A 27,181-nucleotide genomic window follows, 5' to 3' on the forward strand; every position below is an offset into this window, starting at 1 on the left:
GTCCCAGTGACTGATAAGGACAATCTCACTGGGCAGGGAGGTGGCACTGGTGAAGCTAAGCTAAGAAGTCAGGCTCCAGCAAAACTAAATCAGAGGAGAGGGGCACAGAAAATATTTTCTTGCTTTAGGGAGAGAAATACCTGGGGGTGTGAGTGTCACCAGCATGTTGATGATCACCAGTAGTGTGAGGATGTCACCAGCATGTGAGGATGCAAATGGAGAAACAGAAAAAGGGCGCACCAATCTAGTGCATTATCGTTTAAAATATTTATTGAAGAAACAACCTTGGCTCTGAGGAAGAGGTTGTGTCCTCGAAACGCGTTAGCCAGTTGGTCATCCAGGGTTCCATCTTATGGATGTTGTTTGGATCATACATCTTGTTCAGTTTGACATGCCTGCGTTTTTATGTCTATTGTGAGTATGATACTTACTTTGTTTCTTCAAAAAATATTTTAAACGATAATGCACTAGGTCGGTGCGCCCTTTTTCTGTTTCTCCATTTGCATCCAGTGTATTTGGACCACCCCGGTCTGTTGAGGGCAGCAAGTAGTGCATATTCCAGAAAATTCCAGAACATTTCTATTGGGTCTACTGAGTCTTTTCCTAGCGCAGGAGAAAAGTGTTAGTAGTATGAGGATGTCACCAGCATGTTGATGTCCTCCAGTAGTGTGAGGGTGTCACCAGCATGTTGATGTCCACAAGTAGTGAGGGTATCACCGGCATGTTGATGTTCACCAGTAGTGTGAGGGTGTCACCGGCATGTTGACGTCCACCAGTAGTGTGAGGGTGCCATCGGCATGTTGACGTCCATCAGTAGTGTGAGGGTGTCACCGGCACTTAGATGTCCACCAGTAGTGTGAGGGTGTCACCGGCACGTTGATGTCCACCAGTAGTGTGAGGGTGTCACCGGCATGTTGATGTTCACCAGTAGTGTGAGGGTGTCACCGGCATGTTGATGTTCACCAGTAGTGTGAGGGTGTCACTGGCATGTTGATATTCACCAGTAGTGTGAGGTGATCACCAGCCTGTTGATGTCCACTAGTGGTGTGAGGGTGTCACCAGCATGTTGATGTCCACCAGTAGTGTGAGGATGTCACCAGCATGTTGATGTCCACCAGTAGTGTGAGGGTGTCACCAGCATGTTGATGTCCACAAGTAGTGAGGGTATCACCGGCATGTTGATGTTCACCAGTAGTGTGAGGGTGTCACCGGCATGTTGACGTCCACCAGTAGTGTGAGGGTGCCATCGGCATGTTGACGTCCATCAGTAGTGTGAGGGTGTCACCGGCACTTAGATGTCCACCAGTAGTGTGAGGGTGTCACCGGCACGTTGATGTCCACCAGTAGTGTGAGGGTGTCACCGGCATGTTGATGTTCACCAGTAGTGTGAGGGTGTCACCGGCATGTTGATGTTCACCAGTAGTGTGAGGGTGTCACTGGCATGTTGATATTCACCAGTAGTGTGAGGTGATCACCAGCCTGTTGATGTCCACTAGTGGTGTGAGGGTGTCACCAGCATGTTGATGTCCACCAGTAGTGTGAGGGTGCCATCAGTATGTTGATGTCCACCAGTAGTGTGAGGGTGTCACCGGCATGTTGATGTCCACCAGTAATGTCAGGGTGCCACTGACATATTGATGTCCACCAGTAGTGTGAGGGTTTCATCAGCATGTTGATAATCACCAGTAGTGTGAGCGTGCCATTGGCATGTTGATGTCCACTAGTGGTGTGAGGCTGTCACCGGCATGTTGATGTCCACCAGTAGTGTGAGGATGGCACCGGCATGTTGATGTCCATCAGTAGTGTGAGGATGGCACCAGCATGTTGATGTCCACCAGTAGTGTGAGGATGGAACCGGCATGTTGATGTCCACCAGTAGTGTGAGGATGGCACCGGCATGTTGATGTCCGCCAGTAGTGTGAGGGTGTCACCCCCATGTTTATGTCCACCTGTAGTGATGAACTAAGGTTTGGGCCGCTCACCCAATCAGCTGTGGCCTGTGAATTACTTGCCTGGTGGCCATGCTTAAGAAAGGGGCTGGTTTTCTGGTGGCATCATTGACTTGATAGGACTACATGGTCATATCTGGTCCATGACATTGCCCATGGCATTCTTCCCGAACCTTAACTCATCACAATTCCCCAGTTCTTCAAAGCACAGGTTGTCAGGAGGGGCAGTGACACCAAATCTGAGGAGGCTTATATTTTGTTCCATTAATCATCTGGCAGATATAACAATTCCCAAATTTGTTTTTCAGTCATGCATTTAACTCCTTGGATGGAGTTGCCCTTTAATGAATATGTTGCATGATTCTCGCTCGTGTCAGATCTGCGGCATTTTTTTCATCATAATAAACTCCTATTTTACAGGAACAGATGGTTAATAAGGAAAGAAAATCACACCCTTTCATGCTTGACAAGCATTTGATTTCAATCCAAAATCTTTCACGCCATATTACAGGCACGCGGAAACTGTACCAGCTATAAATTGCCAATTGAAATCTGAAGGCATAACTGGTGGCTGTCATTATTCCGCCATTGCAGAGCTAAACAAACACCAAACTTGCAGAATGAACCTCGCATTGAAATGTTAACAAACCCTAATCAGGCGCTCCATATACCCAAAGAGTCGAGAGGGATAAAAAGATACAGTTTATGTAAGAAATAAACCTTCTTGCCGGCGTTCTTTCTTGAACTGCGTAGATGCCTCATACTGAAGGTTTCAAAATCGGTTTAAAGGAGCTCAAAAAATCTATAAAGGTGGCATAGTGGTTAGCACTTCTGCCTTGCAGCACTGAGGTCCTTGGCTCAAATCCTGGCCATCTGCATGGAGTTTGCATGCTCACCCTGTTCTTTCATGGGTTTTCTCTGGGCACTCTGGTTTCCTCCCACATTCCACATGCTGGTTAATAGGCTCTGGCCATTGAAGGCACTATAATATTACATGCAATAAACACGGTAGTAACTCTCCTACGTGATCAACATGTCTGCAGATAACATCAAAAAGTCCATGAGGGCCGGACTGTGGGAGTAGAAAATGCCCTGGCATCAGTGCCCCATCATTGGTTTTAATGGGAGGAATATTGCCCCATTGTTTATCAAGGAGAAGAAAAGTGCTTCATTGATGGTGTCCATAGGGGGAATGGTGATCCATCATTGGTTCGCTATTGGTGTCAGTTGGTGGAATAGTACCCCAAGGGCCAGATATAGGCAAGCAAAGGGCCACATCTGGCCCCCGGGAACGCAGTTTGGAGACCACTGTTCTAGAGGAAAGAGTGCTAGATAATAAGGTGGGGGGATCTCATCAGCATGACAATAGCAGCATCTTTCCATGGCCTGTCACCTTTCCCTCCTTGATTCTTCTTATCTTACCTTTTGACCCCTGTAGAATGCTATTTCTTCTACGTTGGCTATGATTTGAGGATGGATGTAGCACAGGTAGCCCTTCCTATGGGCTTCTTCGGCCACCAGCTTGCCGAATTTGGGGGAGCATGCTTTGAACACCTTGGCTGTTGCAAAGACCACCAGGCCAACCAGCATAGTAGGCCCCAGAGGGTTAGCTCTAGATCTAGCAGTCTGGATGAGAGTGTAGGATGTCACCTCCAGGGTAGGCTTGGTCAGGTTGGAGTACAAGCGTGCTATTGACTGGGAGAACATCAGAGTGTCATCGGTCAGGACTGGTTGGGGTTGGCCAGCCTGCCATCCATGTTGATGACTTTATAATAGATCTGATTAGTGAAGCAGGTCTGGTAGGCATTGTCCACCAGGCCGGTGCACAGAGCCAGGGCCAGCTTACAGAGCCAATTCATCTACTGCAGCAGGAAGCTCCTTGGCATCTTCTCCATGATGCTCTTCATGATCTTCTCGTCCAAGCCGGCAATGTAGACAGAGAGGAAGGTCCTGGAGATCAGCACTAGCAAGTGCACTGACAGCAGCTCCAGCTCCTTGCTCAGCAGTCGGGAGAAGAGGATCTTCCAGAGCTCCAGCAGCTGCTGGTAGAATTCTGCATTGACGGGGGAGAAGGGCGAGCTGCACCACCCATCCTGGCTCTGGGGGGGCATGCCTGCACGGACTGGGCTCCTTCCTGTGGAGGAATGGGGTGAAGAGTCTTTACTCTGTACACTGTGGCCAGCAGGAGACTAGCCAGCTGTTGTTAGGAAATGCCCGGTGTGCCCTATGGCCAGTCCGGGATTGCTTGCAGAAGTACAATAAGTCAGTTGGTCTTGTCCTATTTAGAAGCACGTTGATAGAAGGAGAGAGCAGGGTAACAGAGAGATGAGTTCATTAGTGTGCTGCTTCTCCTTCACTGCCCAATCACAGGCTGGGGGCAGGTTTTGAATGGCTCTGGACATCAAACTGAGGACACCTAGTGGATGAAAAGCAGTAACGCTGCTGAACTGCAGCAGAGAAAACTGAGGTCTCTTCCCCTTCCAGACAGGGCTGTGCTGTGTGGCAGAGCTGTATAAATATCAGGACTGGATGGACATAAACGCCCCTTTTGCAAGTTAAACAGCTCTCTGATCCGTATTTCATCTGTATATTTAGCTGTTTTCTTATATTTTAACTTGGATCTTCTTTAGTCTGTTAACAGTGCATTGTACAATGTTGGAGCTTTGCCATTTTTCATGGCTTCCTATTGACCGTCCAGCGGGTCAAATTAAAAAGCTGCAAAAAAAAAAAAAGTGACAAACAGCGCCATGTTGTGTAACTTTTCTTGAATTAAATTAGTCTCAGTCCGCAAACAAGCCGTGAACTGCCATGTGGGACTTTTCAGTTTTTATTTTTTTTAGGTATAAGCCAAACTTCGCTGTTAACAATCGATCTGGGGAGCAAGCGCGTGAAAAACAAGCCCCGGACGGCCGCGGAACCAGCCAGTCTGAACTTTTTTTTTCGATGATGTGGAATTGTTGACCTGCCGTACTCTAATGGAAGTCCCATCACCCCCAGGAGGATTTTGGGAGCAATAGATGTCGGGGAAGAGAGCCAAAGTGCGCTTGTTCACTAGAGAGCGGAACGAGCCGAGCGACTTTTGTCCTTTTTTTTTTTTTTTTTCCTGTTTCGTTCTGCCTGGTACATTCAGAACCAGAGCGGTGGAAAGACGGCTCCTTTCATAAAGAATTTACAGATACACGGCCTGACACATTATCGCTTGTAACCCCGATCACATCAGCCTCACGTCAGGTTATATGAGGCCAGTACATACCGAGTTTTGACAGGTCCCTAAATATTTCACTTTTTCTTTTTTTTTTCACTTGTTAAACTTTGCTTGAACTGCCGGGAAACTTTCCCAACTTTGACAGGTAGTTTTTGGAAAAAGTAGAAGATGTAGAAACGATTAAAGGTACATGCCGGTGAACATTCGATCCCGGGGGACGAAGTCCATCTGCTCCAATTTTCTGTGTGAGCATCTGTGTGTCCTCCTGAAACCGACAGCTGTGGAGTCAGTTTCGAAAGTGCAGAGCAGCGCGTTCTCTGGTCTCAGCGACACCCAGCCCGGACTTACTGCCCATGTGGATAGGCGGCTGATTTTGGCAGACTTAAGGGGTTAGGTCACCTTTTTCATAAAAACTGCACCGCTGGTCCCCACTAGACTTATCTCCTTCCATGGTTATCTTCTGCCACCCACCCTAGCCAGTGTAGCTGTCTAGGCATGCTGCAGAGTGGGACACTTGCTCCCTTTGGGGAAGCAGTGGTCTGTTTGCAATCATTGGTAGCAGTGGAAGAAATAGTGCCCCATTGTTGGTGTCAGTGGGAGGAATAGTACCTCATCTTTGGTGTCACTGGGAAAAAACAGTGCCCCATCATTGGTATTAGTGGGACGATTAGTGCCCCATTATTGGTGTCAGTGGAAGAAATAGTGCCCCATCATTGGTGTCAGTGGGAGGAATAGTGCCCCATCATTGGTGCCAGTGGGAGGATTAGTGCCCCATCATTGGTATGAGTGGGAGGATTAGTGTCCCATTGTTGATGTCAGTGGGAGGAATAGTGCCCCATTGTTGGTGTCAGTAGGACAAATAGTGCCTTGTCAGTGTCAGTGGGAGGAATGGTGCCTTGTCATTGGTGTCAGTGGAAGGAATAGTGTCCCATCATTGGCATTAGTAGGAGGATGAGTGACCCATCATTGATGTCAGTGGGGATAATAGTGCTTCTTCGTTGGTGTAAGTGGCTATCAATGGGAGAAATAATGCCCCATCATTGGTGTCAGTGGGAGGAATAGTGCCTCATCATTGGTATCAGTGGGAGGAATAGTGCCCCATCATTGGTATCAGTGGGAGGAATAGTGCCCCATTATTGGTGTCAGTGGGAGGAATAGTGCTCCATCATTGATGTCAGTGGGAGGAATAGTGCCCCATCATTGGTGTCAGTGGGAGGAATAGTGCCCCCTCATTGCTGTCAATGGGAGAAATAATGCCCCATCATTGGTGTCAGTGGAAGGAATAGTCTACCATCTTTGGTGTTAGTAGGAGGATTAGCACCCTATTAATGGTGTCAGTGGGGAATCGTGCCTCTTCATTGGTGTCGGTGAACTACCCAATCATTTTTGTCAGTGGAAGAAATAGTGCCCCATTTTTGTTATTAGTGGGAGGATTAGTGCTCAATTATTGGTTTCAGCTGAAGAAATAGCGCCTCATCATTGTCAGTGAAAGAAATAGAGCCCCGTAGGTATAAGAGGGAGGAATAGTGCCTCATCATTGGTGTCAGTGGGAGGAAGGTTTGGGGGGACATATCAGTGGCACTATTTTCATGGTTTTGGGTTAGATATGAATGTACGGGGCGGAGACAAGACCAGCCACCCTGCACAAGAACAGAGAGCAGCAGTGAACAGTCTTTATTACAGGAAGTCTCACACTGGATTACTGCACAGATCTGGAAGAAATACACAAAGCTCACCGAGATTCAAGGAAGAGTAAGTCCTCCTACTTCCTTCCTTCCTGTTCTTATTTCCCACCTTTCCTCTCCCTTCCTTCATCTCTGTCTCTCTCTCTTCTGCCCGTCCTTCCTTCTTTCCCTTCTTACTTAATTTGTTCCTTTCTTCTTCCCTCTTTTCCTTCCTTCTCTCCTGTTCTTCCCCACCCCTTCTTCACCTTTCCGTTCTCTTCTTTCCTTCCTCTTCCTTTCTTCCTTCCTTCCTTCTTTCCTTCCCTCTTTTCCTGCCTTCTCTCCTATACTTCTCCACCCCTTCCTCTCCTCTCCTTCCCCTTCCTTCCTTCCTTCCTTCCTTCCTTCCTACTTCTTCCCCACCCCTTCCTCTCATTTTCTTCCTCTTCTTTCCTTCCACTTCCTTCATTCTTCCCTCTTTTCCTTCCTTCTCTCCTGTTCTTCTTCCCCACACTTTCCTCTCCTTTCCTCCCTCTCCTTCCCCTTCCTTTCTTCCTTCCTTCATTCTTTCCTTTCCTTTTTTCCTGCCTTCTCTCCTGTACTTCTTCCCCACCCTTTCTCTCCTTTCCTTCATCTTCTTTCCTTCCCCCCCTTCCTTCCTTCTCTCCTTCCTTCTTTCCTTCCTTCCTTCCTTCCTTCCTTCCTTCCTTCCTTCCTTCCTTCCGTCTTCCCTGTTTTTCTTCCTTCTCTCATGTACTTCTTCCCACCCCATCCCCTCCTTTCATTCCTCTTCTTTCCTTCCTCTTCCTTCATTCTTCTCTTTTCCTTCCTTCTCTCCTATTCTTCTTCCCCACCCCTTCCTCTCCTTTCCTTCCTTCCTTCTTCCCTTTTTTCCTTCCTTCTCTCCTGTTCTTCTTCCCCACCCCTTCCTCTTCTTTCCTTCCTCTTCCTTCCTTTATAATTCCCTCTTTTCCTTCCTTCTCTCATGTACTTCTTCCCATCCCTTCCTTTCCTTTCCTTCCTTCATTCTTCCTTCTTGTCCTTCCTTCTCTCCTGTTCTTCTTCTCCACCCCTTCCTCTCATTTCCTTCCTTTCCTTTTCCTTCCTTTCTTCCTTCCTTCTTTCCTTCCTTCCTTCCTTCCTTCCTTCCTTCCTTCCCTCCTGTTCTTCTTCCCCACCCCTTCCTCTCCTTTCCTTCCTTCCTGTTATTCTTCCCCACCCCTTCCTCTCTTTTCCTTCCTTCCTGTTCTTCTTCCCCACCCCTTCCTCTCCTTTAATTCCTTCCTGGTCTTCTTCCCCACCCCTTCCTCTCCTTTCTTTCCTTCCTGTTCTTCTTCCCCACCCCTTCCTCTCATTTCCTTCCTGCTCTTCTTCCTCATGACTCTTGTATTTAGACAATATTTGCTTATTCTGGAGTTAAGATTTACATTTTGAGTCCCCCATTTTTTATATATTTTTAAAGACACAAGCAGCAGCAAAAGCTTGACACAGATTTTGACCCTTCCCTCCTCCATCCACATTTTTAAAGTTTTAACTGGAGATACACGTTAAAGTGGTATAACCAAAAAGAAACATTTATTATATTTGCAGCTTACCAATTCTTAGTTGTGATGGTTGCATTAGTTTTCTTTTTTTAGGCTTTCTTTTCTTTATATTCATCTGGTGACCTGGCCAGTAAGTCTGTTGTTTTTAAACTGAACACGCTGTCCTGCAGATGTTGCAGTTAGAGGGATGAGACAAACCAATTACACTGACAGGGGTTCTTACAATTATCAGCTTTTATTTATTTATAAAACATTTATCCCAAAAGGAACAAAACTGTTTTCTGTAAATGATGATAAAGTGTTAGCTGGTCCTGGGGGGTCTGGGTCTCCTGGATGTTCGCGCCTATTACAGAGGGGTTCACCTGACGAGGGTGGGGGATTGGCACTGCCTCGGGCCCTGATAGACTATCCTACGCTAGGTAGCACTCTGCTGGTGTCCAGGGAAACTTTTCGTAATTCCTCCCTTTCTCCGTTGCCCTCCCCCATGCTCCCCATTTTGGGTAACCCTGAATTTCCACTGGGACTGGAAGACCCCCAGTTTCAACGCTTGCCTGACTCGGGGCGCTTCCACCTTTTTGATTTCTTGGGTCCAGATGGTAATATCGCCCCCTCTGCTGTGTTGATGGCCGCGGATCCTCCGTTGGATTTTTGGAACGGCCTACAGCTCTGCCATTTTCTTCGGCAACGTTCCCGATCTCCGGGGGATACATCGCCGTCTTACAGCCTGGAGAGTATCTGTCACAAGAAGGAACCTATCCGACATTGTCTTTCTATTCTCTACTCCGGCCTGATCAGCCCACAGGATGACTTCACACCTACCTTCCTTTCCCACTGGGAAGCTGACCTGGGCCTCCGCTTCACGGCCGTACAGAGGGAGAAGATTCTCCGCTTCACGCAGAAGTCATCTATTGTCCAAGAAACGGGCTATAACATCCTGACCAGGTGGTATAGGTCCCTACAACACTGCAATACCTCTTTCCTCAGATTTCGGACTTGTGTTGGAGGTGCTGAACTGTATCCCAAATCCTAAAAAATGAAAACTAATGCAGCCACCACATCTAATGATTGATAGGCTGCAATATATTATATTTTATATTATATTTTTAGATTTGGGTGTAATACCACTTTAAGTAACAACGTTTCAGACCGCACTCTGCATTGCCCCCCCCCCCCCCCCTTCCTATCACACATAGACATAGAGAGGTGGGCGAAGTGGCTATTGTATTTAAATCTTCTAGACCCCTCCCTCCCCCTCCAGATTTACGATGCTGCGGTCCAAAGGTGTCTCTGTTACTCCTTCATACAGAGTGGGGGCACTCTAATACAGGTGCAGGGGCGGACTGACCATTTGGAAATTTGGGCACTGCCCAAGGGCCCGGGGTCGGTAGGGGGCCCCATGAGATGCCCCTGGTACATTTTTTATAGGTTTTTTGGAGTTTGGGCAAGGACACAGGGCCCCATGATCCCCTATTGCCCAGGGGCCCCATGAGTTGTCAGTCCGCCCCTGGCAGGGACCATCTGCTATTTGATCCATCTATGGGCAGGCTGGTTGTACCAGGGGCGGACTGACCATTTGGGAACTCGGGCACTGCCCGAGGGCCCGGGGTCAGTAGGGGGCCCCATGAGATGCCCCTAGTACCTTTCATAGGCTTTTTTGGGTGTGGTTTGAGTGTGGTTGAGGACACAGGGGCCCTATGATCCCCTATTGCCCGGGGGCCCCATGAGTTGTCAGTCCGCCCCTGTACAGGTGATGTGTTACTGGCCAGATCACCAGGTAAAAACAAAGGGAAAAAAACCTGAAAAAAAGAAAACTAATGCAGCTGCCACATCTAATTATTGGTAAGCTGCAATATGTAGTATTTTTGGTTTTGGGTGTAATACCACTTTACCACTTCTGCATTGTCCACCCCCCACCCCCAGAGACAGGGGAGGTGGGCGAAGTGGCTATTGTATTTAAATCTGCTAGTCCCCCCCCCCCCAGATTTACAATGCTGCGGTCCAAAGGCGTCTCTGTTGCTTTTTCATCCAGAGTGGGGGCGCTGTAATACAGGAGATGTGTTACTGGCCAGATCACCAGGTGAAAACAGAGGAGAAAAAAAAGCCTTGAAAAAGAAAACTAATGCAGCCGCCACGTCTAATGATTGGTAAGCTGCAGTATATTATATTTTTGGTTTTGAGTGTAATACCGCTTTAAGTAACAATGTTTCAGAGCGCATTCTGCATTTTCCCCCCCCCCCCCCTTCCTATCACACATCACGGGGGAGGCGTTATCTATGGCTGCGTCTGTTACCAGAGCGATCACGGCGGGGTGCAGGATAACAGCGACAACCCTTTTTGTGACTGACGGATGGCGGCGCACCGCGGTGCAGAACGACAGGATTTGTCGGCGTCCCCGGCATCAGAATCGGCGGTATGTAAATTTTCCGCCGCGTTTCCCCTCCCCACGAGATGCAAGTTCACCGACGGTTATTAAAAGTTTGTCTGGCGCTCGTTCGGATGCTTTATAGCTTGATAAACTTACAAATTTCATTCCGTGGGAGTAAAGCCGGAGGAATTCATCTCCCGGCTCGGGGTAATTGGTCTAGCTGGGAGTCGAATCGACAAGCGCCCCGTATCGCTTCCCACACACTCTATAGCCGGCTGGATTGCCGTAATTTCACCTGATTACCATAGATCAGAATAGTCCTCCCGCTGCGACGCATTGAAGTGCAGGTCCGGCGCAGCCACTGCCTGCAGAAGGACGCGCGGCCAGCGGGTTGTGAATTCCGGGAGAGCAGCAACCTCAAACTGACTTCAAACGCGGCGCAGTAAACGCTAAGATGATGTTTTCCCGCACCTAACGTGAAGATTTCCTTTCCATATAAAGGGATTCCAGAGCACTTATACGGCACAAGTGAGGAATTCTCATAGACGCGGGTTAAAGCTGAACTCCGCGAGGGATCCTCTACTCAAGTTTTGAAAGGCTCTAATTAGTTTAGATTGTAGGAGGTGGAGCCTACTGGGCCCCTCCCACAACTCTGCTCTCTCTCCTTGTGCAAGGTGGCTGTTCTTGTCTCTGCCCCCCCCCCCCCCCCGTAGTTTTCTGCAGGCAGCTTGTAGTGGGTGGAGCCTACTGGGCCCCTCCCACAGCTCTGCTCTCTCTCCTTGTGCAGGGTGAGTGGTCTTGTCTCCGCCTCTTTTGTAGTTTTCTGCAAGCAGTTTGTAGTGGGTGGAGCCTACTGGGCCCCTCCCACAGCTCTGCTCTCTATCCTTGTGCAGGGTGGCTGGTCTTGTCTCCGCCCCTCCTGTAGTTTTCTACAGTCCTCCTGCACAAGGATGGAGAAGAGCAGAGCTGTGGGAGGGGCCTCGCAGGCTCCACCCACTACAGGCTGCCTGAATAAAACTACAGGAGAGGGCGGAAAGAAGACCAGCCACCCTGCACAAGGAGAGAGAGCAGAACTGTGGGAGGGGCCCAACAGGCTCCACTCACTACAGGCTGCCTGCAGAAAACTACAGGAAGGAGTGTAGCAAAACCAGTCCCCCTGCACAGAGAGAGAGAGCAGCAGTGAGCAGTCTTTATTTCAGGAAGGGGCGGAGACAAGACCAGTCCCCCTGCACAGGGAGAAAGAGCAGCAGTAAGTGGTCTTTATTACAGGAAGGGGCGGATACAAGACCAGTCCCCCTGCACAAGCAGAGAGAGCAGCAGTGAGCGGTCTTTATTACAGGAAGGGGCGGATACAAGACCAGTCCCCCTGCACAAGCAGAGAGAGCAGCAGTGAGCGGTCTTTATTAAAGGAAGGGGCGGAGCAAGACCAGTCACCCTGCACAGGGAGAGAGAGCAGCAGTGACCGGCCTTTATTACAGGAAGGGGCGGAGACAAGACCAGCCACCCTGCACAAGGAGAGAGAGCAGCAGTGAGCGGTCTTTATTATAGGAAGGGGCGGAGACAAGACCAGTCCCCCTGCACAAGGAGAGAGAGAGCAGCAGTGAGCGGTCTTTATTACAGGAAGGGGCGGAGACAAGACCAGTCCCCCTGCACAGGGAGAGAGAGAGCAGCAGTGTGCGGTCTTTATTACAGGAAGGGGTGGAGCAAGACCAGTCCCCCTGCACAGGGAGAGAGAGCAGCAGTGAGCGGTCTTTATTACAGGAAGGGGCGGAGCAAGACCAGTCCCCCTGCACAGGAAGAGAGAGCAGCAGTGAGCGGTCTTTATTACAGGAAGGGGTGGAGACAAGACCAGTATCCCTGCACAGGGAGAGAGAGCAGCAGTGAGCGGTCTTTATTGCAGGAAGGGGCGGAGCAAGACCAGTCCCCCTGCACAGGGAGAGAGAGTAGCAGTGAGCAGTCTTTATTGCAGGAAGTCTTACACTGGATTACTGCACAGATCTGGAAGAAATACACAAATCACACCGAGATTAAAGGAAGAGTACACCTCTTCTCGAGATTTAGACATATCCTCACATATCAAATATATATCTAGGCCCATTTTAAGTAGACTATCCATCCTCAGCCCATATATAGGTCACAAAATCAACAGCACTTGAATATACAGATATATAAAATATATTTTATATATATATATATATATATATAATTTCAATTCATAGCACTTCCACTGCTGATCACTCAGTAACGGCAGCAGAAATGTAAAAAGAAACGTACAATAATTCCATTGTTTCAAGTTGTAATTTTACTTCCCATGTGACAGGTCCACTTTGAACATCGCACCCTTAAATTCAGACATCGCCGTCTTCCATTCCGTTCTCAGAATTCTTTGTCGTTATTAAAAAAAAAAAAACGCAGTTAATTAGTTTGACTGAGAAAAAAAAGATAATTAGAGTGAAGGAGGTGTCTGTACAACATTGCGCTGAGTGTTGTAATGCCGTAGTAATGCTCTATATAAATGAGCTTAATTATTTCCCGACACCGCCAGGCACGTTTAACCTCGTCACGTTTATCTGCGACTAGGACAGCGACTGTCATAACAAAATGATGGAAGGTCTTAATACGCCGCGCGTCACAGAACGACACAGATGTGCTCCTGCGACAGAGGTGGCTTCCACTCCATCCATCGGGAATGTCGACGGTAAACAAAAGAAGTTTCTTTAAAGCAGCAAATCCAAAATAAAAAAAAAAAAGCTCTTTAATTAAAAAAAAATCTGATTAAAAAAAAAGCTTTTCAATAATAAAAAAAATCTGATTAAAAAAAAAAGCTTTTCAATAAAAAAAAATATCTGATTAAAAAAAAAAAAGCTTTTTAATAAAAAAAATTATCTGATTAGATAAAAAAAAGCTTTTTAACAAAAAAATTATCTGATTAAAAAAAAAAAGCTTTTTAATAAAAAAAAAATATCTGATTAAAAAAAAGTTTTTTTAATAAAATAAATTATCTGATTAAAAAAAAAAAGCTTTTTAATAAAAAAAAATTATCTGATTAAAAAAAAGCTTTTCATTAAAATAATTATCTGATTAAAAAAAAAAGCTTTTTAATAAAAAAAAAAAATCTGATTAAAAAAAAAGTTTTTAATAAAATAAATTATCTGATTAAAAAAAAGCTTTTTAATAAAAAAAATTATCTGATTAAAAAAAAGCTTTTCATTAAAATAATTATCTGATTAAAAAAAAGCTTTTTAATAAAAAAAAATCTGATTTAAAAAAAAAACTTTTTAATAAAAAAAATTATCTAAATAAAAAAAAGATTTTCATTAAAATAATTATCTGATTAAAAAAAAATAAGTTTTTCAATGACAAAATTATCGGATTTAAAAAACAAAAAAAACAAAACAATTTATGGGGATTATTTGTGACAGATGTGGAAATACTTGGAGAATTCACACAGCAAATTTGTTATAAATAGACCCCATGTGGTGTCTTCAGGATATGAAGTGAAGGGGAATCATAGACAGCAGATGAAGTGATTTTCACCATGAAAGTGTTACTAAACCCACAGCAGTACAATCAGTCTGTAGATACAGTAAGGCATGCTTGTTATACTCACTGGGGAACCTTAGGGGTTAATCCTCTGCATTGTGTAAAAAGGCTGTTTGATCCTGACTTCTCTGATCCTCATCTTCTTCCAGTGTCCCCCTCTTTTCTCCTGATAAGACATATGGAGCGAAGTCACTCTGCACATGCTCAGTTTGGTGTGTATTGCTAGAGAGGTTGCATTTCTTTTCTTGGGAGTGTGCATGTGATCAGCACAGGGCCAATCAGCACTGTCCAGACAGAGGTCAGGGGTCCTACATCCTCCTAGAGCAAAATAAAAACTCTTCCTACAAACAGTGCACTGCTCTGGGTCCGAATATAGCGAATGCAGAGTGCGGGGAGAGCGGATTATAGCGAATGCAGGGTCCGGGGAGACCGGATATAGTGAATGCGGGGTTCGGGGAAACCGGATATAGTGAATGCAGGGTCCAGGGAGACCAGATATAGTGAATGCAGAGTCTGGGGAGACCGGATATAGTGAATGCGGGGTTCGGGGAGAGCGGATATAGTGAATGCGGGGTCTGGGGAAACCGGATATAGTGAATGCAGGGTCCGGGGAGACCGGATATAGTGAATGCAGGGTCCGGGGAGACCAGATATAGTGAATGCAGGGTCCGGGGAGACCGGATATAGTGAATGCAGGGTCCGGGGACACCAGAAATAGTGAATGCAGTGTCCGGGGAGAGCGGATATAGTGAATGCGGGGTCCGGGGAGAGCGGATATAGTGAATGCAGGGTCCAGAGAGACCGGATATAGTGAATGCGGGGTCCGGGGAGACCAGATATAGTGAATGCAGGGTCCAGGGAGAGAGGATATAGTGACTGCAGGGTCCAGGGAGAGCAGATATAGAGAATGCGGGGTCCGGGGAGACCGGATATAGTGAATGCGGGGTCCTGGGAGAGCAGATATAGTGAATGAGGGGTCCTGGGAGAGCGGATATAGTGAATGCAGGGTCCGGGGAGAGCGGATATAGTGGATGCAGGGTCTGAGGAGACCGGATATTGTGAATGCAAGGTCCGGGGAGATCAGATATAGTGAATGCAGGGTCTGGGGAGACCGGATATAGTGAATGCAGGGTCCGGGGATAGCGGATATAGTGAACGCAGGGTCCAGGGAGAGCAGATATAGTGAATGCAGGGTCTGGGGAGAGAGGATATAGTGGATGCAGGGTCCGGGGAGAGCAGATACAGTGAATGCAGGGTCCGGGGAGAGCGGATATAGTGAATGCGGGGTCCAGGGAGAGCAGATATAGTGAATACAGGGTCTGGGGAGAGAGGATATAGTGGATGCAGGGTCCGGGGAGAGAGGATATAGTGGATGCAGGGTCCAGGGAGAGCAGATACAGTGAATGCGGGGTCCAGGGAGAGCAGATATAGTGAATGCAGGGTCCGGGGAGAGTAGATATAGTGAATGCAGGGTCCGGGGAGAGCGGATATAGTGGATGCAGGGTCCGGGGAGAGCAGATACAGTGAATGCAGGGTCCGGGGAGAGCGGATATAGTGAATGCAGGGTCCGGGGAGAGTGGATATAGTGAATGCAGGGTCCGGGGAGACCAGTTATAGTGAATGCAGGGTCCTGGAGACCAGATATAGTGATTGCAGGGTCCGGGGAGACCAGATATAGTGAATGCAGGGTCCGGGGAGACCAGATATAGTGAATGCAGGGTCCGGGGAGACCGGAGATAGCGAATGCAGGGTCCGGGTAGACTGGATATAGCGAATGCGGGGTCCGAGGAGACCGGATATAGTGAATGCAGGGTCCTGGAGACCAGATATAGTGAATGCAGGGTCCGGGGAGACCAGATATAGTGAATGCAGGGTCCGGGGAGACCGGATATAGTGAATGCAGGGTCCGGGGAGACCGGAGATAGCGAATGCAGGGTCCGGGTAGACTGGATATAGCGAATGCGGGGTCCGAGGAGACCAGATATAGTGAATGCAGGGTCCTGGAGACCAGATATAGTGAATGCAGGGTCCGGGGAGACCAGATATAGTGAATGCAGGGTCCGGGGAGACCAGATATAGTGAATGCAGGGTCTGGAGAGACCGGATATAGTGAATGCAGGGTCCGGGGAGAGTGGATATAGTGAATGCAGGGTCCGGGGAGACCGGATATAGTGAATGCAGGGTCCGGGGAGAGTGGATATAGTGGATGCAGGGTCCAGGGAAATGTTGCAATTTGTGTGGCATAGATTTGAAAAGATTGCATTTATTTCAGGCGCAAAGAATAAGCGCATCAAGCAGCAATGGCGCAGAACTACTGATAAATGATAATCACTGCAATATAATAAATCATTTGTTACCAGGGGCGGACTGACCATTTGGAAACTCGGGCACTGCCCGAGGGCCCGGGGTCAGTAGGGGGCCCCATGAGATGCCCCTGGTACCTTTTTCATAGGCGTTTTTGAGTTTGGGCAAGGACACAGGGGCCCCATGATCCCCTATTGCCCAGGGGCCCCATGAGTTGTCAGTCCGCTCCTGTTTGTTACACTCTGTTTCAATTTTCTGCTTAGTCTGTCTTTCGCCGTTTCTCCCTCTGCGTCTTTATTCGTTTATCGGACCTGAAATGTCTAGCGGTGACCGCGTTTCGCCTTGAACCTTACGGCTGAGCCGCCGGCGTTCTGCGATTAGTATATCATTCCTGTTTACTTCTTCCTGACGTCTCAATAGATGTAAAATATATGAGTGAGCTAATTGAAGGAATCCGAGAACCCCCTGGAAGATAATTTGCCTCACGCGGCTTCTGAATATATAAGATCGCGCTTTATCAGCGGTAATGAGACAGCGAGCAGCCACACCGCGCCGATCTCGCTATCACCCAGGAAAGATATACGCCGTCATTATTTCGGCACGGTGAACTTATGAGTTAATATGGAGCCAGACATCAAACCTCCTTCTGAAAGATGACTTTTTCATCCGTTTCATTTCAAGGTTCTACTCGCCGGCTTTCCGTTACGCTGGCTGACATTTGCTAACGCCATAAATTTCGCTTTTCTCAGCCGCGGCGCCAAATTCGCTCTTCGGTTATGATCTTTTATCACCGGATTTTGGAAATATTTACTGAAAGGCCTCATACAGACGCATTTAAAGGGGGGTTCCAAGATCATATTGGGGCAGCACAGTGGCTGAATGGTTAGCACTTCCGCCTGGCAGTACTGGGGTCGTTGGTTCAAATCCCTACCATGGCACCACCTGCCTGGAGTTTGCACGTTCTCCCTGTGCCTGTGTGGGTTTCCTCCAGGTACTCCGGTTTCCTCCCACACTCCAAAGACATGCTGGTAGGTTAATTGGCTCCTGTCTAAATTGGCCCTAGTATGTGTATGTATGAATGTGTGTATGCAGAGGCGTCTCTAGGGTTGGTGTCACCCAGTGCGATAACACCCCCTCTGACGATTCCCGCAGAATGGATCGGATCTGCAGATTGAGCATATTGGATTGGAGTCCGATTCATTATGCTCCCCAATCCGCAGATCCCATCCATCCTGCGGGGATCGTCGGAATGCAACCTATACGGGGTGACACCGGACCCGCTCCACGAAAAGGTAAGTTGTAAAGAAAGCCGACGATCCCCGCAGGATGGTTCGAATCTGAGGATTGAGCATTATGGATCGGAGTCCGATCCATTATGCTCCCCAGTCAGCAGATCCCATCCATCCTGCGGGGATCGTCGGCATGCAACCTAATCTCAGTGCTGCAGATCTCCTTCTGCCTTTGTTGGCCACAACGTCGGCTTTTCTGGCATATTTTTTTTTTACATAGCTGCCTGTAGTCAGGGGCGTCCCTAGGGTTGGTGCCACCCGGTGCGGTAACACTTGGTGACACCCCCTCCGACGATCCCCGCAAAATGGATCTGATCTGCGGATTGAGCATATTGGATCGGACTCCAATCCATTATGCTCAATTCGCAGATCCATCCTGCAGGGATCGTCGGCTTACTTTACAACTTACCTTTTCATGGAGCGAGTCCGGTGTCACCCCGTATGGGCTGCATGCAGACGATCCCTGCAGGATGGATTGAGAATAATGCAACGGAGTCCGATCCATTATCCTCCCCAATCTGCAGATCTGATCCATCCTGCGGGGATCGTCGGCATGCAACCTGGAGCAGGTCCGGTCTCACCCCGGCATCAGACCCCCAGCCCTTCTCACCAACTTGTGACCGAAGGACTAGTCAATCTAAAACCACGCTGTCACGTGTGTAACAAGGCCACGCTCAACTGCAACATGCACAAAGATTTTCCAGCTCACTGGACCACAATCTATGTGCCGCAGCCTGAGAGCAATTGGTACTGGGTCAGGTTAATTACGCAATTAACCCTCCACACTGCCACCACCTCCTTTTTGTACGGAGAAGGAGGAAACTCGCCAATCTTAGCAGTAACACTATGATGTTTGAATAATCGTCTGTATGCACACTGTCACCGCAGGCAGATGTATATAGAGGTTTTAAAACACACAGTAGCGCTCTTCAGAGACAGGGATTCTTAGTTTGCATTAAAGAGCTTTAGAAACAGTTCAACACTTTTGAGATAATAGGATTTATTACTAAAAAGGTCAAGATGGTGCAATAAAAATATTTACAGAAAAAGATGTAGCCAATATATATATATAAATACAGAGAGCAATACCACAACAGAGAGATAACAGAAAGAAGTTTAGAGAGGTAGAATACTTGCCGTCAGCCTTGGTTTAAGCAGATTCAAGTGTCCTGAGCAAAAGGGTACCGTTCTCCCAAGTTGGTTCCTGATGTTAAAAGGGAGAATTCTTCATCTTTCTCTCTCAGGCCAAACAGCCTATTTTGTAGGCATCCAGCAGGGGGTGTCTCTAAAGTCAAGGGCCAATCGCCTATTTGGGGAGGGGGGGTCTAGGCGGAGACCCAAGCTAGAACCAAAATCCCTCTCAAGTTATACCAGGGTCAATAACCTTCCCTAGGTACATGTAGCATCTTATCCACAGGTAGGATAATCTGCAGAATAATATTCTGAATGTCCAGATATCACATGACATATCTGGCTGTGACGGTTAAGGAGACATCACTTTCTGCTCTTGGGTAGACGCAATCCAGGGGTGTAAGGTATCAGGTGACTTGTATTACAATGACCTCTCTGAATATATGCTTTGCACCCTGGTGTGTATTACCTACAAGAAATTACAAAAGTGAATGAAAAAGTGTTTTCACATGGGATATATGTGTTACTGCTAACCTGGAATGCTTTTGAAGTCCAGTGACTGACGGGTTTATGGCTTTACGATCAGCTTCAGAGCAAGAGTGGGGCAGACATCCTGGCATCAGCTAATTGGGTTTACAACCATCAAGGGTATCCAGCTGTGTCCTGTGTACTCCTGAGCCCAGCATACAGGGACCACGTGTCACTCAACAGAGAGGGAGGGGGGAGTGAAAAATGATACAAGATCTTTGGCAAAATGGATGTTCGCATCCATATTTGTACGTACAACTGCTACAGGTGTCACCACCCCCCGCACCTGCCTAGGAACGCCACTTTGTGTATATATGAATGTAAGTTAGGGACCTTAGATTGTACGCCCCTTGAGGGTTAGGGACTGATGTGAATGTGCAATATATATGTAAACTGCTATATACAGTTGTGCTCAAAAGTTTGCATACCCTGGCAGAAATTGTGAAATTTTGGCATTGATATTGAAAATATGACTGATCATGCCAAAAATGCTCTTTTACTGAAGGGTGATGATCATATGAAGCCATTTATTATCAAATAGTTGTTTGGCTCCTTTTTAAATCATAATGATAACAGAAATCACCCAAATGGCCCGGATTAAAAGTTTCCCTCCCCTGGAATGTTTGGCCTTGGATCCTGAAGGATCCTATTGTGTGTTCGCAGCTGGAAAGGGGGAAAGAAAGGAAGGAATCTGGCAGAACTGTAAGGGTGGGGGCACATGGGGGGCCTGGCAGCAGGCAAAAATGTACGGTGCACAGGGAGGGTGGTGGGGTGGTAGTTGCTGGAACCGATCCCCTGTATGGCTCTCTCTGCAGCAGCTGAAAGCCAGCAGGAGGGAAAGGAGAAGAAGCCAGCTTTCAGCTGCTGCAGAGAGATCCATACAGGGAATTGGTTCCAGTAATTGCCCCCTCCGCCGTGCCGATCAGGCTCCCTGCCCACATTTGATTCACCCAGCTGCCTGGCTCCCCTGCCCCCTGCTGGCTTGGGCCCTGTACAGGAGGACTAGTGGTACCCACTTATCCAGGGCCCTGAATGTGCCACAACTGCAAGCCAGGTACTGTATTTGGCTTGCAGATATGACATGGCCCCATTGACATGAATGGGGGGAGTGTGACAGGCGGTACCACTGTCGTGCTAAATTTGTTGCTGCTGCAATGAAAAGCATTGCCACCTCTGCATGGGAACAACCCCCTCCGGCTGTATTTTTGACTTTAGGTGGGGGGGGAGAGTAAAACTGAGGCTTAACTGCATTTTTTACTGCCCCCGACCACCAATGTGAAAAAGTCCTTACAGCAAAACTTCACTCTCTCAATCACCATTCCCTATTTTATTCATTCTGCTGCTAGCATTAGTAAATAGATAGAAAAGTAGATCATATTTACTTCTTTTAAACTTTTTTTTTGTTAATTTCTTCAGTTACTTCCTGATTTCTGGCCTAGGAAAATAGTGTCATACATCCCAGGAGTCTTCAGGAGATGAGGAGGAGCTAATCACACCCTACTGCCTGCATGCCTGAGCTAAGGGCAGATGGATTCCAGGAAATAAATGCTACATGAATCATCTGGCCCTTACGCAGGATGGCTACTAGAAATGCTGGGAGGGTTACAAAGTGATTTATCAGCAAAATAAATCATGGAGCCTACTCCCTGCATGCCTGAGCTAAGGGCAGATGGATTCCAGGAAATAAATGCTACATGAATCATTTTCCCTTACGCAGGATGGCTACGAGAAATGATGGGAGGGGTACAAAGTGATTTCTCAGCAAAATAAATTATGGACCCTACTGCCTACATGCCTGAGCTAAGGGCAGATGGATTCCAGGAAATAAATCCTAAATGAATCATCTGGCCCTTACGCAGGATGGCTACGAGAAATGATGGGAGGGGTACAAAGTGATTTCTCAGCAAAATAAATCACGGACCCTACTGTCCGCATGCCTGAGCTAAGGGCAGATGGATTCCAGGAAATAAATGCTACATGAATCATTTTCCCTTACGCAGGATGGCTACGAGAAATGCTGGGAGGGGTACAAAGTGATTTCTCAGCAAAATAAATTATGGACCCTACTGTCTGCATGCCTGAGCTAAGGGCAGATGGATTCCAGGAAATAAATGCTACATGAATCATTTTCCCTTACGCAGGATGGCTGCGAGAAATGCTGGGAGGGTTACAAAGTGATTTCTCAGCAAAATAAATTATGGACACTACTGTCTGCATGCCTGAGCTAAGGGCAGATGGATTCCAGGAAATAAATGTTATGTGAATCATATGCCCTTCCGCAGGATGGTGGCTACTAGAAATGCTGGGAGGGTTACAAAGCGATTTCTCAGCAAATAAATCATGAAGACACGGATGGAGGGGGGAGTTTACTTTGAACATTAAAAATGAAAGAAATCGCGTTTTTGGTTTGTGGTGCTCAGATGCAGAGCAGCTCGGCTTTAATCATTGGGAGTTAGCGTCCTCGCTACACAGGCAGAACTGAGAAGTTTTTTTTTCTTTTGCTAGGTGAGCACAAAACTTTGTGATTTGTCTGCTTAGTTGCAAAACTTGTTAATTGTAATAAGTGCAGATTATGAGAAAACCGTTCTTGTTCTTCGCAACCGACAGTCAGAGCGTTTGCGGCGGCTTTAATGATCTGCAGATTTTTAATAAATCCCGAGGCTAATTTAGGCGTGCAGTACTCCGGGGAGTAAGCCGGGGTGTATTTACCAGCTTAGCACTTCTTTTGGTATTAAATGAAAAGTGAATTCAGGGTCCCCATGGGGAGAGGAAAGTCAGGAGACCGATAGACTTAAAGGGGAACCCTGCAGGGAAAGTACGTAGGACGCCATTGCTGACCTTCCCTTAGGAGAAAGCTAGATCTCTGCCTGTCCTACTGATCTCCTGGTTTTATTTTTTTACTAAGTCCCTACAGATAAGAAATTCTCATTTCTGTTTCAATATTTTTATTAGGAAAGTTTTGTTTTTTAAGAATATAAAAAGCTCAAAATACACCCTTGAAGGGGCAGAGCAGAACAATAACATATAAACAGAAACATCCTGCTGACTTGTATTAGTCAAATAACAAAAAGTCCAATGACATCAAGAAGGGACTGCAAACATCCGAGCCAAATAGCAGCAGTAATTCAACATTATATTGGAAAAAAAGAGAAAAGAAAAGAGGTTAGAAGAAAAGAGAAAGAAAATAAAACAAAAGGGAATCAGAAAGAAAACATGAAAGAAGGGAAACTAGAGGGATCACGGATCCAGGGCTAGCACCCGCAGCGACTATAGGAGGCCATAACTAGTAGGAGGCAGGGATGGTAAGGAATAACTTTTCCAAGGTTCCCAAACCTTAAGGAATCTCGGATCAGAATCATGAAGAATGCTAGACATCTGCTCATTGGACAACATAGCATTCATCTGGGTCCTCACCCCCTCGAAGACTACCGAAGGGGTTCTCCAAGCTTGAGCTATAGCACGTTTGGCTGAAATGAATAGGTAGGATGCCAATTTCTGTTGAGACCTAGACAGACCCAAAATTGGGCAATGCAGGAGGGCCACCCTTGCATCCCTACGGACCGTAATATGAAATAGCGTTTGAAGCAAACCAAAGACCCTAGACCAGAAGCCTATCAATCGCGGGCACGACCACCAAATGTGCAGGACGTCCCCGCGTAGACCACAGTTCTGGAAACATCTATCTCCGCCAGTCGGATTAAAGTGTGCAGTCCGAGCCGGGACCCAGTACCACCGTAGTAGAACTTTGTAGGCTGCCTCAAGAGTGACTGTATTGAATGAACATTTCGCCACCATCCCTCAGGCCCTACGCCAATCCTCTGCCGCAATCGAGACACTCAGATCTCGCTCCCATTTAGAAACATAAGACAGGGGTGATGAGGAAGACCTACTGTTAAGGGAGGTATATATTACCGAAATAAGGCCAGGGGACCCTGGGGAATGCTGACAAGCGTGCTCAAAGGGCGTTTTGCGGTAAGGATATGTAGAGGTACGACGGAGGGATAGGACCCAGTGGCGCAATTGCAAATACCGATAATATTCCCGTGGCAGGACCCCCCTGGATTCTCGAAGAGACTCCCTAGATGGAAGCGTACGAGCGCTCAGAAAATCATGTACAATAACAAAGCCATGGGAGGTCCCCAAGAAAAAGAAGGGGGATGTTCTAGGCCTGGCGGAAATAAAGGATTATGCGTAATTGGCAAAAGAGGTAGGAATGACAAAATCAAATTCCCCGAATATTTTACAGAATCCCAGGTTCTTAAACTGTGAAGCATAATAGGGCTCAAATCCGGAGGGCGCAACTTAGGTGGGAGCCAAAGCCACGTAGTTAAGGAAAGCGGAGAACAGTTGGGTAATTCCAAGAGTACCCACAATGGAATATCAGTCGTGGCATGAAGCATAGACAACTGGGAAATCTGAGCCACCAAATAGTATCTAGAAACGTGTGGAACTCCCAAACCTCCCTGTAGTCTATGGGTATACAGAATGGCTCTAGGCACTCTGGGACGTTTACGAGCCCAAATAAAACTGAGAATCTGGCTCTATAGTACACGAAGAAAAGATGCAGGGACCTGAACAGGGAGAGTACGGAAAAAGTATAAGATCTTCGGTAGAATAGTCATCTTAACAGCATGTATCCGGCCAATCCATGATAAAGAAGGAAACTGCCAAGAATGAAGCAGGAAAGTAACGGAGCACAGTAAGGGGTAATAATTGGCCGAAAATAAGGCAGAGTAGGAGAGAGTAAGAGTAACACCAAGATAAGCCAGAGAATGGGATGCCCAACGGTAGGGAAATTGAGTCTGTAACCAGTCAACCAGGTCGGCAGGGAGCGTAATATTCAATGCCGTGGTTTTAGACAAATTGATGCGAAGGCCAGATATAGTCGAAAAATGGTCCAATATGACCTGGAGATTGGGGAGAATGATGAGAGGATTGGTTAAAACCAAAAGGGCATCATCCGCATGAAAGGTGGCCTTGTATTGAGTGCTGGCATAGGGGACGCCAGAAATATCCGGGTGATTTCGAATGGCTGCAGCTAAAGGTTCAAGAGCGAGAACAAAAAGAGCAGGTGATAATGGGCATCCCTGTCTCGTACCTCTGAAAATAGGGAAGGATGAGGAAAATAAACCTGCATATTTAACAGACACCGAGAGAGATGAATATAAAGCCAAGATCCAAGCCATGAATGCGTCACCAAACCCCCATGGAAATTCTCACTTCATGCAGATTTTCCTGGTCTGCATGCTTATTTCAGGTCAGTAACTGAGACAGTGTTGAAGCCAGAGACAGCCAGTGAGCTAGCATTTTCAGAAGCAGGTCGCAAATGGCTCCTCCCCCGTATTACTTTCAGAACATGATTGTTTTAACCAGGGGCGGACTGACCATTTGGAAACTCGGGCATTGCCCGAGGGCCCGGGGTCATTAGGGGGCCCCATGAGATGCCCCTGGTACCTTTTCATAGGCTTTTTTGAGTTTGGGCAAGGACACAGGGGCCCCATGATCCCCTATTGCCCGGGGGCCCCATGAGTTGTCAGTCCGCCCCTGGTTTTAACCCTTTCCTGCTGCCGCCTCCCGGCCCTTTAAGATGTTCTAAATGCCGCGAGGCTGGGGCGGGCATTCTGATTTGTGACTGCTGTGATTGGCAGTCATATGACGGCAAAATTCCCATTCGTAAATATGCATCGGGAGCTATCCGGTACCCGCCGGTTACTGTGCTGGGAGCGGGTAAAGTCGTGCTCTCAGCACAGTAAAATGTTTACATAATGACACATATAAGCCTCTGCCTGGTGTTAAAGCCCACCCGCTGAGAGGCTACAGATACTGTGCACAGTTGTAAAGAAAGCCGACGATCCCCGCAGGATGGTTCGGATCTGCAGATTGAGCATAATGGATCGGAGTCCGATCCATTATGCTCCCCAATCCGCAGATCCCATCCATCCTGCGGGGATCGTCGGCATGCAACCTATACTGGGTGACCCTGGACCCGCTCCACGAAAAGGTAAGTTCAAGATCCAATCCATCCTGTGGGGATCGTCGGCTTTCTTTACAACTTACCTTTTCGTGGAGCAGGTCCGGTGTCACCCCGTGCAGTCGGTGACACCCGGTACGGGCCGCACCCCTTGCACCTGCCTCGGGACGTGTGTGTTTGTGGATGCGTGAGGGTGCCATTAAGAATCAATGTCACCCCTGCGTGTCTGCTGTGCGTGTCAGGAAATCACACGATTTTATGCGTGTTCCTGCCACGCATTGATTTGAACCAACGCTAACAGAAGCCTGGGCTGGCTGCACAGAACTGAAAACCTGTCACAGACAGGCCCCTGAAAAGACTTTCTTTTTGATCGGAGTCGTCCTTTAAGCCCCTTGCTGTTGTCTGGCGGTGAGCAGATCCCGCAAGCTATCAGTTCCCGTATCTGTCATCTCCTTCCAAAGTTCTCCGGTTAATTTTCTAATTAGCTGAAAGGACATCAAAGGAGATTCTTCTCATCGCGGTGACACTAATTCACCAACCGCCATTGATCAACGGCGGCGGCGGCTTTGAAGCGGGATCAGTCACAAATATGACACAAATGAATGTCAAGGCCTTCGCAGCAAACCCCGGATGCGGCTTCAGAGGCGCGATGCCACAGAAATTTGACAATTGCTGTTCTGTGGGAGATGCGAAAAATCCCCTCCCGTCGGCTCTGCGCCGCATCGTGAACATTTGTCGGGGCCGCGAAGGATTCTGGGAGGGCGATGCCGGCTTTTCCCCATGCCGCGATGCCAAGCTCAGTCTGGTCTTAGGGGAGGCTTGTTCCGTGTAATTCCAGTTAATGCTTTCTTGGCTAATTGTTGTTACAAGGCAGCGTCATATCAATTAGATGCGTTCGCATCAGACGGTGCAATTGAATAAAACATGGGGCGCAAGTCAATAAGGGGACCGTCACCTCCATTCATAATACATTCAATCAGGAAAATGAATTATCAATACCATGTTAAAGCTGCTAACAAGTGAGGACGGCTCAGTCCCACCGCCGATTACACCACATTACTAAGAAAACATATGTTCGATTATTTCATTTTATTTACTTTTTATAATATTACGAGACGTGATTTTTTATTTATTTATTTATTTATTTATATCCAAAACTGTTTATTTTTTATTAGACTAAGGAATGATGAGATTAGAAGGTGTTCTGTTCCTGTCATGTTTCACATGACTGTCATATGACTTTCAGTGTTCTTTGTATTTTGTCTCTGCTCCTCCCCTTCCTCTGGTTTAGTTTATGCTGTATAGATATCTCCTCCCCCTTTTTCCAGTAAGGCATTTCAGCTTCAAATCTCATGTCATGAAGCAGATCACATTATGATCTTTTGACCTATCCGATGTTCATTGTTGTAAGATTCTCTGGAATAAACTTCACAAGATCTACAAGGTGTCATCTGATCGAGTCACTGCCTGTGTTATTCAATTAAGATTGGAGTTATCACTATCTCATCACAACAGCAAGTTACAGAGATCACACTTTCAATGCTTAGATTGGAGAGACAGAACAGTTCCACTTACATGAACTTGACTGAGCATATAAAGACACTGCAATACAGCAATCTCCCCGGAGATATGAGCCCGAGCTTAAGTACCCAGAAGTCACTTATTAATTTTATGATTTAATATCCCGA

This window comes from Staurois parvus, unplaced genomic scaffold, assembly GCF_062004578.1.
Source record: "Staurois parvus isolate SC_StPar_1 unplaced genomic scaffold, SC_StPar_1.0 ptg001515l, whole genome shotgun sequence".
NCBI lineage: Eukaryota > Metazoa > Chordata > Amphibia > Anura > Ranidae > Staurois > Staurois parvus.